This window comes from Sinohyriopsis cumingii, chromosome 14, assembly GCF_028554795.1.
Source record: "Sinohyriopsis cumingii isolate HCF-2022 chromosome 14, ASM2855479v2, whole genome shotgun sequence".
NCBI classification, from domain to species: domain Eukaryota; kingdom Metazoa; phylum Mollusca; class Bivalvia; order Unionida; family Unionidae; genus Sinohyriopsis; species Sinohyriopsis cumingii.
Window position 1 is genome coordinate 84,120,039 of NC_142974.1, and position 7,506 is coordinate 84,127,544.

Genomic DNA, 7,506 nt, shown 5'->3' on the forward strand with positions numbered 1-7,506 from the left:
CTATGTCCACATATCCGTTGCAGGAAGTCATGCACTAACTAAACTAATGTCAACAGTTTGATTTCGAGTGACCGGCTATAATGCGTACTTTCCGAAACTGACCACAACCCAGGTTAACACAGTCAAGTTGCCAAAGGCATAAAGGCATCGATGAATAAACAACCGTTACGCTTTTTAACTCATGCGCAATATACGACACCTCTAAATTACCATTGTGAACCAACTCATTATTTATCGACTCCACAGCATTCGCCGGCAGAAGGAGGATATAAACTTCACTTTACTTCTACTTCGTTAGAGACTAATCTATGTATATGCGAGTAAACATCCGTGTGACGTCGTGATTAGGATTAGAATATATTCCGTGTGTACATATAGTGTTTGGGTATGGCTAGTGTCTATAATAAGGCATTTTGCCTATCAGGCATCTGACCACAGCGTTATATACAAATAGTGCAAAAGACTTACTGACTGACCTGCAGGACTGTATTGTAAACTTTAGGTATGAGAGAGTTTCGTGTGGGAGAATTCAAGCAGCCGTGCATAGAACGTTTGCTACCAACCTATGGAGGTGAGATGTTGGCGAATAGAAAACACGTTAAAGTCTAACTGAGAACATATAACCTAACATAACGTCGGTGACCTAGCGCAAAGAAAATAAATCAACAATTCAACGCAATCGTAGGCGAAGTGGCCGTCGTTGAAACAGTAGCAGTCACCTTTCGTCAGGTAAGATGAGGTAAATCAGCATTTTACATCTACTCCATTTTCCAAGAGCATCAATCTGAAATTATTTGAGTGAAACATTTTCTAAGGGTATACATGCATGATTACTGTTTTTATTGCTCTACTTGTATGATGTGTTTTTCAATTTTTTTTCAACGCATTCTAAACATCTAGATAATTATAATTGTAAAATGGAAATTGTCTTCCGGCAGAAAATACAATATCATGGTTCTCTGTCGATCATGAATATATTACGTACGTAGTTAGAAAAGCAAGTCTGAAAAACTGCTGTCACATAAAACTAATCCTTTCTGGGAAATTAAAATACGATTACTCATAATAGGAACGTCACAATTGTATAAAATTCTATATTGACTACTCATACATGTGTTGCTTCCAGTGAGATACTTTGCAATTAAAACAGGTCCTGTATCGAATCGTACTGCGGAGAAGTAATGGCCTATCTAAATAAGCACGTCATTGCTCCGTTTTTGTCTTAGCAAGTATTTATCAGTACACCATAACATATTGTACTATGATAATTCATGATATGAAGTATCTTTCACGATATCAGGAATTGTCATAACAAAAGCAGTGACATTGAAAAACCACAAATCTCACTTATCATTTCCTCCTTAGGTGGAATGTCATCGTTCTTAGAACTTATTAATTTATTTCATGTCAACAAAAGATTCGAGGAGATCCAGGAATCTACCAATAAACTAACCAGGCATCATAATATGCACATATACAAACAGCCAATCAAACAGAAAACTAAACACTAAAATCTTAAGAATTTCGAATATATTTTGCAGAATTTATATCTAGAGGCATCTTCCGGTGGTAAGTAAAACTTTTGTTATAAAAAACATGAAACTTACGTGAACAAAATTATGAAAATAACCTTGATTTTACTCGATTCATTGCTAGAAAGTTGTACCTTCCGATGCAACGAAGAAAACATAATTTCGCTATTAAATATACATGACAAGAACACGCTGAACAAACTGTTACTTTCTTTATTATTGTGTAAATAATTATGCAACAATCTATTCAAACAACTTTTTTAAATATGTCAACATGTTTTGTCATTTCCAAAACGTTTGGTAATTAGTGGAGATCATAAGCTTTCTAGCGTCCCAGGAACACTCAGTAAACGACTAAATCATTATCTCTTCTGTAAAGGCACGGTCAATCCGGATTCCTTTAACAGAATGCAAATTATATAAAATATATGTTAAAAAAACAGGGCATGTGCTATTGGTATATAAGTCTCCGTTTATACATATACTCCATGTTAGTGATTATTCGTTGTCTAAATATGGACAGTCGGAATTTGGAAGATATTTGTCAACCCAAGTAATTAGGCAACAGCTAAAAACAAAAATCTTTATGTACAGCATTCATGAATCTTCATTACAGCATGGAATAATTTCGAACAATGGACATTCCTAATTTCTTCGCGGGTCTCATTCTCTTGATATTTTTTTATTTTATGCGTTTAGCAATTCGCGATAGGAATAATTCTTTGCATTGGGTGTTTGGGTCATGTTTTATATTGCATGGCGAGAGAACCTGGCTGTTATTTATATATGTTCGGTTTAAAGTGGATAGTTCTATAAATGTTTGTATTTATTTCTCTGAAAACCTTTTGGGTCATAACGTCCTGTGAAATGGGTCAATTTGCCTAACTATATCTCAGCCACATTTAATAATGCTGGCAATCGATGGATAAGTTTAAATTGACCCGGAAAATTGCAGGCATTGAAGACTTTATTAACCAAATACACATTAGAATATATATCGCATTGTCTGTACAATCCCATTGTTAGTAACTTATCGCATGTGGGATAAAAACTATATCAATATCTATATTTAGCATATAATCTTCTGTTTTATCTCTCGTTCTAACAGCATCGGATAAAACTTAATTTCATCTGCTTCTTGAACACATTAATGATTTACATCTGTTTTTAAAAAAGGTAGCCAAGGAGGAGTGAAATTTTAATAATTCATATTCTCATGAAATACTAGTGGAGTATTTTGTATATTGCAGACTTATTTCTTGATAATCAGTCACTGTATGATATCACCAATAGGAGAGATATATACTTTTCTAAAACTAGACGTTATAGGCATGTGCACATCAATATTGTTTTAATGTAACCGCACGAAGATAGAAGCTATACGTTTTTATTCCCACCTGACACATGTAATTCATGTGTATAAATCTCTGAGCCGTTAGCCATCCCTAATGATAATACTATTGGAAATCATTTTTAATACGTTCAGTTTTCTTTAAACTCACGAATCATAAACTGTTTCTATTAACTTACTATTTTGTAAATTTTTTTCTCCATTAGAGTTAAATCATTTTCATCCGTACGGAATAAATCGGTTTGTGCTAGAAAAACCCGGACAATCTTTGTACGATTTCGGCTTTGAAACTTCAAAGTCACTGCACGTGTGTGATGCCTCTTAGTCTGTTAATCTTTGCAATGTTCACACCTTTGAAGAAAATCACCGAAGGAAAGAACTGGTCATTAGATGAACTGAATGACAGAGAAGTGCAAATGTTAATTCCAGTCATAATATTTGTTTCCATTGTTATGGTCGTCGCTACGATCGGCAATGTACTCCTTCTTTACGTAAATATTTTCATCCTTAACCTGAAAAACTCCACGCACATATATGTTGTAACCATTCTTGCTTTTGTGGATATCACATTTTGCATTATAAGCGTCCGTTTATGACAGGAGAAATAAGCCACCAATTTTCCTTCACAAACGCAACAGCTTGCAAAAGTTTACATGCATTTGTTACCTTCACTTTATGTGGCATCAGTTTGTTCTTATTTGTTATTGTTTTAGATAGATAGAGAAAGATATGTAGACCGCATGTAAAATAGTATTCATTACCTTCGATGAAACATGTTTGGGATCATCACCTTCCTGTGTTTCACATTCTCTATTCCTCGCTTTATCCTCTATAGAAAATTCACCGTACAAACGGTGATTGCAAATATCACCGGGATTTTATGTCTTTCTCAGGATATGTAAAAGGATGCACCTTTTCGAAATGGCTACAATAGTTATCTGGGTACCGTTTTCATTATATCAACCTCAGTAATTTCTGTATTTTATATATTAGTATGGCATCAAATATCACAGCACACACAGCTGATGAAAAAGTGTTGTATTGGATGCAATTGTTTGCTCCCGTAATATTAATAAATACTCTGTACAGAAATGGTTTCAATAAGAACAGGAGCTCTAACACATTACATCTGTGAGGGTACAAAAAGCAAAGATGATCATGGAAATTAGATCAGTGAAGATAACAACAGGAACAAGGACACAGCCGTCTTTGTTTTGTGAATATAGTTGTGTGTAACTCCCAGCCAGGACACCATGACTACATATTGACTTTATCGTTTCACTTTGTTGTTGGAAAGGCATTCCTACATATGAGCATATACATTATCATTGCTGGTACTATTTGAGCAAATGCTGGCAATTGATTTTTATACTAGAAAACATCGCTCAAAATTATAAAGACACATTTGTCACGTTATACATTACAAAACTATTACAAACGTAGAGAACAAATTCATTGATGGTATCAGAACGTTTAGTGATATCATCTGGTAGGTTAAATTCATTAATCATTGTGTAAGTGCTTCTATCCGTGGAACTGCCATTCACCTTAAGTCTGTTTTCTTAGCAATCTGAACTTTGGTTATGCTGACTGATGGCGCTGATGATATTTGATACTATGTTTCTCAGTTTTTACAAATAAGGTTAAGTATCCAGGATTCATTCCCTAGGTGAGTCTGGGTTGTCTGTCAAAGTCACAATTTGATAGGTGATATAGACTGTTCTTGTAATCGGAATTCTGTTTACGCCGAGTTTGTGAAAGCATGATCATATTTTGCATGACGTGTCACTAGGTTGCGTAGATGCTAACATATATATATATATATATATATATATATATATATATATATATATATATATATATATATATATATATATATATGATCCTGTATGTCACTTTCGTATTGGTGGATAGAGTTAACGAGTGGGAAATACATAGTGTGGATATAGGTGATGACGTATGTCTAAGGTTAAGCAATTTTGTTTATCACTGAACATTTAGAATTGATGGTAGATTAGTTGCGCAATATCAGAAAAAAGATCTTCAATGAATTGAATATGTTGGATCTGAATTATAAAAGCTAATTTTCTTCCAGATCATAGACGAATTTGCATAGAAATAAACATTAGCATATGGTTCCGTTAAAAAGTAGGAACACATTTTCCGACTTCGCGAACCTTCATGTAATTATAATTTAGTGAACATAACTCTAACTGCAATGACGAGGACAAGAGAAAGAAATTCTGCAATCATTATATTATAGTGTTTTCTAAATCGTGTCATAATTTCCTATCTCTGTCGCAAATAACTAATCAAGAAGTATTGGCCTATACAGCTATTCTTAACATCATCATATTCGACGGATAATGTTTTTGACATATCAACTTTATTTTCGGGTCAATATCAATGAAGCGTATTGAGTTTAGTTTCCACCTACTAACGTTGAAATACTGATACAGTTTCATATGATCGTTTTATTTAATCTTGATATCGTTTGTATTATAAAACAAAACAAACAAAATACGCCAAATTTAATAAAACAAAATGCCTAAGAGATCAATACTATAGTATAAATAGCTTTAATAAACTACTTCTCAGTTTGTGAAGGTTTTCTGAAACGAGGAATTAAACCAATAAAACTTAAAATTATAGAATCATACATTACAACCTTTATTTAAAACAATACAGGTATTTAAAACAAGCACAAGCACATTATGTCACATAATCATTTCGCCATATTTGTGATGCAAGGAACTAAGCTTGGTCCATTTGTAAAAAAGTGTTTAGCATCGTAGGGAACTTACCGGAGCAGTGCAGAAAGTACAACATAATTGGATTTGATCATCCCCAAAATATAATTTAAATTAATGAGCAAGACAAACACTTGAATAGGGATCAGTTCCAGTACAAACTTATTTTATTTAAATGCTAAGGTGCTTGACTTTTTTATCCAGGTTGCAGCTCTTAAGCTGTTTAAGATATTAAGATTGATGTATTTATTTTGACATATAGAGTGTTTAATACGATGTTTTATATCATTTGCCAAGGTCATGGTCAAGGCAAGAACACTCCATGTGTGATCTCAAATGATTAAATTGGGACAAATTAGGTTAACACTATATCCCTCTATCCTTGTGTTCACGTGTGCTTGTCCAGCCTGTATGTATGTGAAAGCTGGAGACATTTCATGAAATTCTGACCTGCATATATTATGACCAGAAATTGTTCAACAATTTAGATACTGGCATCCATTGCCACTACGTTATGCTCATACCAATGCAATGGATAATGCAATGTTTTGATTTCTTACATTTTTTGCAGGAAACCTCTTAAATTACTGAAGACATTTTATCAATCAAATTTTAACCAGTTTATATCATAATTAGAGATACCATAACCATGTCTTTAATCTCAATGTTAAGGTTACAGCCAGTGAATAGAAAAACTCAGTGATCTCAGTCCATCTACAGGTATAACATGCAAATTTAGACAGCTATATAACTGGACTTGATAGTATCACGTGTTTTTAAAGCCATACCCATTGCCCCCACGGACAAAAATAAAAGAAGGAAAACACTGGTTCCTTTCCTTATCTAGCATATCAATGTTTTACCAGTTAAGATATACGTTGATACACTTTTATTTGGCTCAAGCAGTTATCATACAGCTAGGTTTGCAGCTCTAACCTCATAGCAGATTGTACCGAAAAGGGCAGGATATGGAAATAAAATATGTTTTATTGTACTAATGTAACTTGAATCTTGGAGGTTGCGTCAGATATCACTGTTTTAGAACTTTCATCAAAAATGACATTTCAATCATTGAGAGGGTTATTCTACAACATTTAACCATCAAATAATTTGACATTCTGAAGGATTTTAATATATGCATTTATATTTAATCAATGTTATGTCCATGCAGATTTAGTGGTATGGGGTTAATGATGAATAAAAGGGAAGGGCTTGCATACAAGCTGCTCTTCTGAAGACTTCGATTTGTAAATAACTATATATTAGTTCAATATGACACAACATTTTGTTCCAAAGTTCTCTTAACATGAACATTCATTTTATAACTAAGACGATGCATATTCAACAACTAGGAGCTCCACATAACAATGAGACATGACACATACAATAGTCCACATAGTTAATTTATCATCAATTCTATATGAACGTGCCAAGTTATATAATAAATTATAAACGTTTTCAGCCTATTAGGGGCTATACAATGGGTAAAACATCCAGCTCTAACTTCCCTTTAGAAAATTAAAGTCCATGAGTTTAATGCAGGAAGATCAAAATTATCTTCACCCAGTTCAGCATGCAAATTATTTCAATGTTAGATTAGAATGACATTTGATTCGTTTAAAGTACGTTTCGTTAACACTAATCAATTCACTTCATCTCTTAAAATGTACTCTTGATTTGTGACATGTACCAATGTTTCGTTTTATACTTTTGTGACAATAAGATTTTATTATATGGGAAATGCTTTTTCCATCTTGGATGGTCCCTGTGTCTTACATGTCCACGCCGAAATTCCTATGCATCTTCACTTATTAACCTTCGACATTCACGGGGGGGGGGGGGGAGTACAATTGTTGTGTACTTGCCATATAGA

At 33.6% G+C, this 7,506-nt stretch overlaps 1 protein-coding gene across 2 annotated transcripts in view; it reads left to right on the forward strand.

Moving 5' to 3' along the window:
- Window positions 1-321: 321 nt before the first annotated feature.
- LOC149784261 (orexin receptor type 2-like) overlaps window positions 322-7,506 on the forward strand; it is a 27,364-nt gene continuing 20,179 nt past the window's right edge. The window contains exon 1 of one of the 2 annotated variants that reach the window (XM_089932293.1): window positions 322-739. The gene's annotated coding sequence lies outside the window, so the exon portion shown is untranslated. The remainder of the gene's footprint in view (window positions 740-7,506) is intronic. The other variant, XM_089932294.1, reaches the window with a different exon arrangement.